Here is an 11,032-nt window from a genome sequence, read left to right on the forward strand (position 1 = left end):
TATTTTATTTTATTTTATTTGCATTTATATCCTGCCCTTCTCCGAAGACTGACGGCGGCTTACACTATGTTAGCAATAGTCTTCATCCTATTTGTATATTTATATACAAAGTCAACTTATTGCCCCCAACAATCTGGGTCCTCATTTTACCTACCTTATAAAGGATGGAAGGCTGAGTCAACCTTGGGCCTGGTGAGACTAGAACCTGCAGTAATTGCAGGCAGCTGTGTTAATAACAGACTGTCTTAGCAGTCTGAGCCACAGAGGCCCATTATATTTATATATTATCATTATATTGTATACCACTTTATGTCAATATATTAGTTGGCACATAAGTGTATCAAACGAGCAAATTGTAGATTTAATTCAAGCACTAAATTGCGACAGGGTACATTGAACTATTTTTTTTTTTAAATGCCCTGTGTTGCTAGCAAGCAGGGTCAGTTCCGTAAATACATAACTATAAATTAACTCAAAGGCTCACCGGGTTCTGAGCTGGAGTCAAGATTTTTTTAAAAGTGTTCTAGCAGAGAATGATTTAAGGAGTGGGTCAGAGCTGGCTTCCCCCATATGTCTGTTTAATTGACTATCCTTCTTCTAGGTTTATTGAGCCTATCTAAAAGCTTTCTATCAGCATAGGTTATTATTTTGTTGTCTGTTGAAAAGTAGCAGAAAATTACGTTGTCACTATTTGGTTCTTTGTAACCAAATTTCAGCCCAATAATCTTGAGCAGCCTGAAAAGGCAAATTAATCACTTTGATGTAAATTAGTATTTTAGGATGGCCCTCTGCCCTCAGGTATACTTGAAAACAAAAGCAAAATGGACAAAGCAATACAATCAACATCCTCAGAAGATTTTATGCACATCCTACAATTATCCCACCTTTTGCTTTATTTCTAGAATGGAAACAAGATTCATGAGAAAAAAATAATAAAATTAAATTGTTAGTATAAATCAAATGAAAAAGCTGATTGCGGTCATTAACCAGCACACGGAAATCGGTGTGGCAAATATTCAAAACTAAATTGACAATGTCGGGGTTAGTTAGGAAAAATTCACACAATTTTGGCTAAAAATAAATACTAAATATGAGGAAGGAAAAAAATGGTTAGATTACTATACATAAAAATTTGGTTTGGCGATTGCTTGCTTCCAAACTAGATTCAGCTCATATTTTAAGATAACTGAGTTATTTCTCACATATTTTCTAAAGTCAGAATCCCGAGATCCAGTATTATTTTCCAGCTATGCAACATCACTCCAAATATAAATTACAGGAAAACAACGGTGGTAGAAGAAAGGTATATCTTGATTTGATGCTTGCAAAAGCACCGTCATGTGAGAAATAAAATGCTGATCTAAGATGGCTTTTGATCTGATCCAGTAGGACTGTTATTACGTGGAGTGGGAGAAGCACTGTACCACATTCAGAACTGATTCTTTGATGTTAGAATAACATGTTATCTTCCATGAGGCTAAACAATAAACCTGTGCATGGATTAATGAGCATATTCAGTTGCAACAAGCTAAGATCACCCTGTTTCTCCAAAAATAAGATCCAACCGGAAAATAAGTCCTAGCATGGTTTTTCAGGATGCTCGTAAAATAGCCCTACCCCCCCAAAATAAACCCCAGTTAAGGTTGTCAGCCAGATTTAGTATCATATTTCCCAAAAAATAAGACCTAGCCAGAAAATACGCCCTAATGCGTCTTTTGGAGCAAAAATTAATATAATACCCGGTCTTATTTTTGGGGAAACATTGAGATGAGATGAGATGAGATGAGATGAGATTAGCAGAGTTGGAAGGGACCTTTTAGGTCATCTAGTCCAACCCCCCCCCACCCAAACAGGACAACCCTATACCCTACAGATATTATATGTGAGTGTGAAGAAGACTACAAATAGGCACTGCCAAAATCGATGCAAACTCATTCAAAACATCTCATCTAGCAAAGCCGCTGGAAGAAACAGAACAGAATACAGAATATTAAGGTTGGAAGGGTTACCCATAGCAGGAACTCCTATATCATTTCAGACCAATGGCCGCCCAGTCTCTTCTTAAAAACCTCCAGTAATGGAGCACCCATAACTTCTGGAGGGAAGCCATTCCACTGAGTAATTGTTCTCACTGTCAGGAAATTTCTCCTTAGTTCTAGGTTAGATCTCTTTTTGATGATCTTCCACCCCTTACTTCTTGTCCTGCCCTCAGATGCTTTGGAGAATAGGTTGACCCTTTCTTCTCTGTGACTGCCCCTCAAATACCTGAAGATTGCTATCATATCACCCCTGGTCCTTCTCTTTGTCAGACATACCTAGTTCCCTTAACCGTTCCTCATACGGATTTAGGCTCCAGGGGTCCCTTATCATCTGTTCTTGGTCTTCTCTGCACTCTTTCTAGAGTCTCAGCACTGTTTTTTGTACTGTGGTGACCAGAATTGGATGCAGCATTCCAAGTGAGGGTCTCACCAATGCCTGGTAGAAACAAAAGGCTGGAACATAAGGTAAGGAATTGATCTGGAGATCAGTTGCCTGGGCGTGTGCAGCCTATGAGTTTCCAACCTGTAAAAATGGGAATGCTATTACTTTTTGTTTTGTAAAGGGTAACAATCACCGCTCAAACCTGCATGACGGTACTAGAAATACTATTAACTACTTGAAAATGTCTCGGTTCCCCATCCAAGACCAGAATCCATTTGTTAGGAAAGCTCCAAAGAGACAGTTCTTTTAATGAGAATTTTTTAAAAAAAAAAAATGTTAAAAATATCGCCTTGCATTGTATGAGACTCATATGGGATTTAAAGTAATAAATGAAAATATTATAACTTCCTTCACTGTAATGCAGATAGTCCTCGGTTTATGACAATTGAACTCAAAATTTATGTTGCTAAGCAAGACAGTCGTTAAGTGAGTTTTGCCCATTTTACGACCTTTCTTGGCATTGTATTTACTGTGGTAAACATGGCAGGTCTGAAGGCCTAATACAAAAGATGGCTTCCAGGCCTGACACAGTCGTTAAGTGAATTGCGGCAGTTGTTAAGTGAGTTACATGGTTGTTAAATGAATCCGGCTTCTCCATTGACTTTGCTGGGTTAGAAGGTTGCAAAAAGGGGATCACGTGACCCTGGGACACAGCAACCGTCATAAGTACATGCCAGTTGCCAAGCATCAGAATGTTGCTCATGTGACCACGGGAATGCTGCAACGGTTGTTAAGTGTGAAAAAGGGTCCTAAGTCACCTTTTTCGGTGCCGTTGTAACTTTGAACAGTCGCTAAAGAAACTGTTGTAAGTCGAAGACTACCTGTATAGAGATAGTTTTGGATTTAATGTTGACTTGAAAAAGACAGGAGTGCATTGGGGAAAGGAGGGCGTGGTGAAACAGCCTCCGATTCAGTTTCTATTGTTTCCAGGGAAAATGCTTCTGTTGTCTAATGGCTGTTTATTCCCCCAGCTGATCGAGAAATACAACCTTTCTTTGAAATTGACAGCTTTCAAATATTTTCCAGACCCTTGTAGAGACTCTACAACTTGGAATCTTTACAATGGGGGGGCGGGGCAGGGAGGAAGTTTACTGCATTCAAGAGACTGCAGACCGATTCTTGATGCGAGTTCAGCACAGGGAAGATTAGCAGAGTCATCAGGCCAGGATATTTGAAGAAACAACAGCAGCAGCAGCACAGATCAGAGAGAGTCAGAGAAAGAAAGAATTTGAATGCCAATCGAATACGGATACAAATCTAAGTAAAGCAAGATTGTTGGGTTTTTTTGTTAAAAAATAAAATAAAAAGGATGATGTCACTAATTGTTGCTTGCATTCAGCCACAAATTATACACTCTAGCACAAAATTATTCGTTGGAGCACTCCTAAAAAATTTTTTTAAAAAATAAGCTGGCTTTTATTTTACTGATTAGGACTTCTGTCAATCTAAAGCTTAAAACAATGGGTCAGGTAAAAAGATTTCATATTGGGTGAAGCCAGTGAAGGATATGTAAAATCAAATGTGGGGAGATCACACAATCCATTATACAGGTAGTCCTCGACTTACAACGGGCCGCTTAGTGACTGTTCGGAATACCTCCCCAGAGCTACTTAGGACACAGTTTTGAATTCTGACAGCCGCCTCTTCCTTGGCCATGTGATTGCGTTTTGGGCAGCTGCCAACCAGCCCACATTTACAGCCCTTTGCAGCATCCCGCAGTCTTGTCATCAAAATTCATGACTTTTTTTTTCCAGAAACTGGTATTTACTTCCAGTTTCTGGCAAGAAACAACTGTTGGCTAAAATCAGTTCACTTAATGACCGCTGCAAAGAAGATCAGAACATTATAGGCATGGACCTTTGGGGAGTAGCTTAATGACTGGCACAACTTATGGCCTAATTCCATTAATTACAGTCATAAATTGAGGACTACCTGTACTTTCAACTCTAGTATAAAGTTCTCTGGTGATCAAAAGGACCGTGGGAGAAAGACTATGGTCAATGGTCTTCTGTCATTGCTGGGCGGGGCGGGGGGGAAGACCATCAAAAATAAATAGAAATGAGACACATGAATAAGTTGAGTATAGAAAAAGCATAAGGGTCAGCTCTGCAGGATGAAATGAAACAGGAAAAACTAACTGGACACTATAAAGTAGCCATGGCCTGCTTATACTTATAGCAGGCTAAATAAAAACATATGAAGAATGGTTGTAGGAATTACGTTTGTCTAGTCTAGTGAAAAGAAGGACTAGGAAGGGAACATGATAGCAGTGTTCTAATAGTTGAGGGGCTGCTGCAAAACAAGAAGTAATGGATGGAAGCACATCAAAGAGAGATCCAACCTAGAACTAAGGAGAAACTTCCTAACAGTGAGAGCAATTAACCAGTAGAATGGGTTGCCTTCAGAAGTTGTGGTTGCTCCATCACTGGAGGCTTTTAAGAAGAGGCTGGACAGCCATTTCTTTCGAATGGTATAGGGACTCCTACTTGAGCAGGGGATTGGACTACCTTGGAAGACCTCCAAGCTACCTTCCAACTTTATTATTCTGTTAAATTACAGGTAAGGTGAAGAATGATGTGCTGTAGTTCAGGTGTTAGAATAACGTAGGGGTCTCCAAACTTGGACGTGGTGACTCAGTGGCTAAGAAACTGAGCTTGTTGATCAAAAGGTCAGCAGTTCAGTGGTTCGAATCCCTAGTGTCGCATAACGGGGTAAGCTCCCATTACTTGTCCTAGCTTCTGCCAACTTAGCACTTAGACTTATATACCACTTCATAGTTCTTTAAAGCCCTCTCTAAGCAGTTTACAGAGTCAGCCTCTTGCCCCCAACAATCTGGGTCCTCATTTTACCCACCTCAGAAGGATGGAAGGCTGAGTCAACCTTGAGCCTGGTGAGATTCGATCTGCCAAACTGCTGGCAGCCAGTGATCAGCAGAAGTAGGCTGCAGTACTGCACTCTAACCACTGTGCCACCGCAACTCATGTTTGAAAGTATGTAAAAAATGCAATAGAATAGAATAGAATAGAATAGAATAGAATAGAATAGAATAGAATAGAATAGAATAGAATAGAATTTTTTATTGGCCAAGTGTAACTGGACACACAAGGAATTTGTCTTGGTGCATATGCTCTCAGTGTACATAAAAGAAAAGATACGTTCATCAAGGTACAACACTTACAACACTTAGTGATGGTCATAGGGTACAAATTTAACACTTAATGATACAACACTTAATGATAATCATAGGGTACAAATAAGCAATCAGGAAACAATCAATATCAATATAAATCATAAGGATTACCAGCAACAAAGTTAGAAAAATAGGGACCAGCTTTGGTGGGAAGGTAAAAGTGTTCCGTGCGCCTTTGGCATTTAGTCATGGTGGCCACATGACAATGGAGACGTCTTTGGACAGCGCTGGCTCCTCAGCTTTGAAACTGAGATGAGCACCACCCCCTAGAGTCGGGAACAACTAGCACATATGTGCGAGGGGAACCTTTATTTTTACCACCAAACTTGGCAACTTTAAGACTTGTGGACTTCAACTCCCAGAATTCCCCAGTCAGCCATGGGAGTTGAAGTCCACAAGTCTTAAGGTTGCCAAGTTTGGAGGCCCCTGGAATAGCATTTAAGAGCGCCAACCATGGAACGTCTCCCATGGACTTCTAACCAGGAAAATGTTAGGGGAAAATGGGAGGAGGGAGAGTGTGATGTTCAATGCCTTGAGTTCTTGAAGGAAACCCAACAATAAAATGAATTGTGCCTATCATTCACAAAAGTTAACATTAGTTATATAGTGTCACGTGTCTTACAAATTCCAACACGGGAAATGGGTTGCATCTAAAATACTAACTTCCCAACTTAAAGAACCATCAAAGAAAAATAAGAGACGACGCATACCAACCAACCAGTTTGCTGTGATGAAAAAAGAAGGTAGGCAGTCTATAAAACACTACGCATTGCCCACATAATTTAGGATTCATCAGAATTCAGCTCTGCAATGCAGGCCTACCTAGTGGACATGTATAATCGCCAGCGGTCGATGAGTATTTGCAATGCAAACAAGCCCAAGTAGTTTTTTAAAAAATGACCCTGTGTAACTCGAATGCATATCCCTGTGCCCAAGAAGAAGAAAAATGGCCCACTGGTCCCATGTACTAATTTCTGAAGCTGCACGTTAAGAAGGAAAATAGACGGTTGAGCCTATGTACTGTTTTCTGAAGCTGTACATCTCCTAACCACACAGATCTTCATGCATTAATAAGAGCAAATCTATATTCTTTATAGTCCAAGAAAATTCAAACCATATGCCCTAAAAACAATGTTAAAAGCTTCCTAATTAATAATACAGGCTTCAATATTAGACACCAAAGGCACGTGAGCAGAAACAAACCAGGTCTCGCAGAGAAAAGCTCCTATCAAAATATTGGAAAATGAATTGTTTACTCCACCAATCTGAAATCCATCACAATGTACAGGACATATTTGTGCAAAAATGCTTTATGAAGTTCTTCTGCTATAGAAGAAAATTATTAGTTCAATTTCTATCACGTATTTCCTTGGGAATATAATCTGACATATCCGCACATTGCATGACTGCCTTGAATTCTCCACCCACCCCCAAAAAACCTCCAAAATCCTGAACTTGGTTAGAATGAACGATGACTGTCTCAGAATTACATTGGGAAACTTCAACTTGTAAGGATGGATTTTTCCTATCTCTAATAGGTAAATAGGTATTACCTATTTTATTTTTATCTCTAATAGATATTACCTATTTTACCAAGCCTACTTCAAAATCTGGATCATTTTAGCACATTCAGAATGCTGTATTCTCACAACATTCAGAACCATAAATTAGCCAACCACATTTAAGGTTAACCATTCTACAAATCCAATCTGCATAGTTCATTTATGGATCATTTTATTGTGTTAACCCACAAAACTGGCGTCATTGCGTCAATTATTGATTACATTTGTTGTGCATTGTACATAGCAATTCTGGCTCCCAAGGCCATTACGGGAAAAGAACGCCAATATGGAAAGGCGTAGCCCTGATCCAGCCTTTTTAAAGTTCTTTTTTAAAATGAACATTAAGTTTATAGGGGTCTGCAGATTTGCAGCATGGTCTTATTTATTAGGCAGATGCTTAGGACTGAAACCATACACACATTTAACCAGAAGAAACCGATGAAGGCTAACTAGAAAAATTATACATTCAAAGAATAGCAATTCTTCTATTTTCCCACGTCATTGATACTTGTCCTGAATGAGTCATGCTCTTCAGGGTCTCCAGCAAGGTTTATTCACCATCAGTTATCTGATCATTTTAAATTGGAAAAGCCAGTTATTAAATTTGGCACCTTCTGCATGTAGAACCATTGTGGTACAATAGTTAAGGTGCTGGACTAGAAATTAGGAAACCATGATTTCTGGTCCTCCTTTAAGTACAAAGCTGGAAGGTTGACTTTGGGCCAGTCTTTCACTCTCGGTCTATTAAACCCATTTCACATGATTGTTGTTGTGGAGGGGGGGGGAAGGAAGCGAGAGCATTATATATACAGTGTTCTGATTTGTTTGTACAAATCAAGGTGAGATATAAACACGGATACCAACTTAAATAAGAATTTGTGGAAATCCAAGGAGCAGGATTACAACATCTAAAGGTACTGCTTTACAATATACCTAAATTACACCAATTACAACATACCTAAATTACACCAATTACAATATACCTAAAGGTTCTACAAGACAAACCTATCCATCAGAAAAGAGGTTCACTGAATTTAATGGGACTTGGCCCTTCCAGGTAAGGACGCTTTTCTTCTAAATTGGCATTTCTCAAATTTGGCAATTTTAAAACACACGGTCTTCAACTCCCAGTATCCCCCTGCTATGCTATATAATATATAAGAATATAATAGAGTTGGAAGGGACCTTGGAGGTCTTCTAATCCAACCCCCTGCTCAGATAGAAAACCCTACATCGCTTCAGATTTGTTATGCTATGCTGGCTGGGAAATTCTGGCAATTGACAATTCACACGCCTTAAACTTGCCAAGTCTGAGAAAGGGTGTTTTAAATGCTAATTAAGGGGAAATATTAGCCCAAATTAAACCTCCATTTCCGGGTACCAGGAAGGTCCCCTTCCTGCTTCTGGGACTCCTAAGACAGGGGTCTCCAACCTTGGCAACTTTAAGCCTGGCGGACTTCAACTCCCAGAACCCCCCAGCCAGCAAAGCTGGCTGGGGGATTCTGGGAGTTGAAGTCCTCCAGGCTTAAAGTTGCCAAGGTTGGAAATCTCTGTCCCAAGAAAAACGAGCCTCTGGGTATGTCAGGCACCTGCTTTGGGGGGGGGGAGAGGGGGAGCCCCAGCAAAATTAAAAAGCGAGCTGTGCTTGTTCACGTGGCAGGCAAAATCCAACCCACGCCTTCTTTTTCCTCCATGTGCTTTTTTTTTTTTACAACTCCCAGAATTCCCTGCACCGCTCAGCCATTGGCTTGACCGCTCAGGGAATTCTGGGAGATGAAGTCCAAAAGGCTGAAGGAAGCCGCTTCGCAGAAAGGAAAGGAAAAAATGGACACCCCCACCCCTTAAGGGACGCCTTAAGCTACGGCGCCCCATTCCGGGAAGATGAGCCAACAAGCTCGGCAAAGAAGCCGCCTGTTCTGACCTCAGCGCGGCCACACTTACCGTGCCCCTGGTTCCGCCTGCGGCGTTCTCACGTCGACGGCGCCCCGCTGCCCGCCGCGCGCAACGATTGGCGGAGAATCCGGCTTCTCCCATCAGCCCTTGCGGCGGCGCGCCAAGTGGGCCCCGCCCACTTATGACGCTAAGAGGGATATTGGCGTGGGGGGCAATAGGGCGCACGAATAATACGAAATAAAAACGAGACTGCTTTAACGTGGGAAGCGCTTGGTTTTCTTTCGTTCTTTCTTTCCTTTGTGTGGATCTCTCTTTCTTCTGTCTTCTTCCCCGGCGTATGGGCAGAATGAGATCTGGGTGGCGGCCGTGAGACGCCTCCCTAAATCACGACTAGCAAGGCTTCGTTGCTATGGGAACAGGAGGCCGTACAGTTTCCATTTGGTGGCCATGAAAAATCCAAGAGGGGGAAGGAGCAGAATGGTAACCGGTGGAAAACCCAGCTGCAAAAAGGAAGAATAAAACTTGCGTTAAAGTCAGACCAAAAAGCCAATCACTGATTATAGGTATTCCTTCACATGAGCCCAATTGGGCCCAGAATTTCCATTGCTAAGGAAAGCAATAATCTTTTTTTTTTTTGCCATGATTCATATGTGAATCATGCAGTTGTTAAGTAAGTCACTCGGTTGTTAAGTGAGTCCAGCTTCTCTCCTTGACTTTACTTGTTGGAAGCCAGCTGGGAAAGTTCTAAATGGCAATTGCATGACCCTGGAATGCTGCCACCATCATAAATACATGCCGGTTGACAGGTGCCTGAATTCTGATTATATGAACACAGGGATGCTATGCTAGTCGTAAGTATGAGGACTGATCGTAAGTCATTTTTGTCAGTGCCGTAACGTCGAATGGCTGTTCACTTAAGCTTGATTTAGACTTCTGCATCACTGCACATCAGGGAACATATGTGTTTGTCATTTGAAAATACTTGCGTAGCTGTTGCACCTCTGCAAATGTTAAAAGTTCTTGAGTACTAATACTGTGCAATTATTTCTCTTCTGCAGGTTCCAATCTTGAGGGGCAGGCTTACTTGTACCCACTGTAAGTGCTCAACAGTAAGAACATCAAAACATCTACAACATCAATAGTTGAGACTGCAGGAACTTTGAATCTCCCTTGACACCCAAAGCAGTAAGAGAGAAAGTAAACATGATGATGATAGCAGCAAGACAGATCATAGAGAAGCCCTTTGGAATTCTGGCTGCAAGATGGTGGATTCTTGGGCAACCCATAACGTTTCACCCAGATAAAATCTCTGATATATGTATTGCTCTTCACAATCACATCATCGGTACTGATGCCATCAACATACCAACAAGAAGAAATGTGTCACCTAAGTTAGTAGGTACACTTTCAATATCTGATGGGATACAGGAGGGAGAACGGAGGACTGTCAAACACCAGAAAATCACATGCTGGTGCAGGAGTCTGCAGGGACCTGATGCAGTTTTTCCAGACTCCAGCAGGAAAGGTGCCCTAGCAGGATGCAGTGTTGAGGTGTGGCATGCTAAACTGAAGTGTAAATGTAGCAGAAAACTGACACTGCCTAAACCACACACCCTTTGATGTCATCATCAATGAATTTTTTTAATAGAAGAATCTCGGTTAGTGTTGTCTTGAATAGAAGTGTGTTGCCGTATGTTTTTCTACATGTAAAAGTGTTAAGATATTTAACAAAACCACAAATCTACTATGGACTATAGTATATAGATCTATATAGTCTATAAATCTATACAGAACTATATAGATCTATAGTACTTTAGATCAGTTAATTTCAACAATGACAATACTACATAAAAATAAAATTCTAACAATCTACCTTTTTCATAGCAAAGAACTTCACAAATGCCTC

At 40.8% G+C, this 11,032-nt stretch overlaps 1 protein-coding gene across 1 annotated transcript in view; it reads right to left on the bottom strand.

Annotated features, from left to right (window-relative positions):
* Positions 1-9,296, bottom strand: part of NUP93 (nucleoporin 93) — a 127,745-nt gene extending 118,449 nt beyond the window's left edge. The window contains exon 1 of the mRNA XM_058155230.1: positions 9,175-9,296. The gene's annotated coding sequence lies outside the window, so the exon portion shown is untranslated. The remainder of the gene's footprint in view (positions 1-9,174) is intronic.
* Positions 9,297-11,032: the final 1,736 nt, after the last annotated feature.

The sequence above is a fragment of the Ahaetulla prasina genome, chromosome 12, assembly GCF_028640845.1.
Source record: "Ahaetulla prasina isolate Xishuangbanna chromosome 12, ASM2864084v1, whole genome shotgun sequence".
Lineage (NCBI taxonomy): Eukaryota > Metazoa > Chordata > Lepidosauria > Squamata > Colubridae > Ahaetulla > Ahaetulla prasina.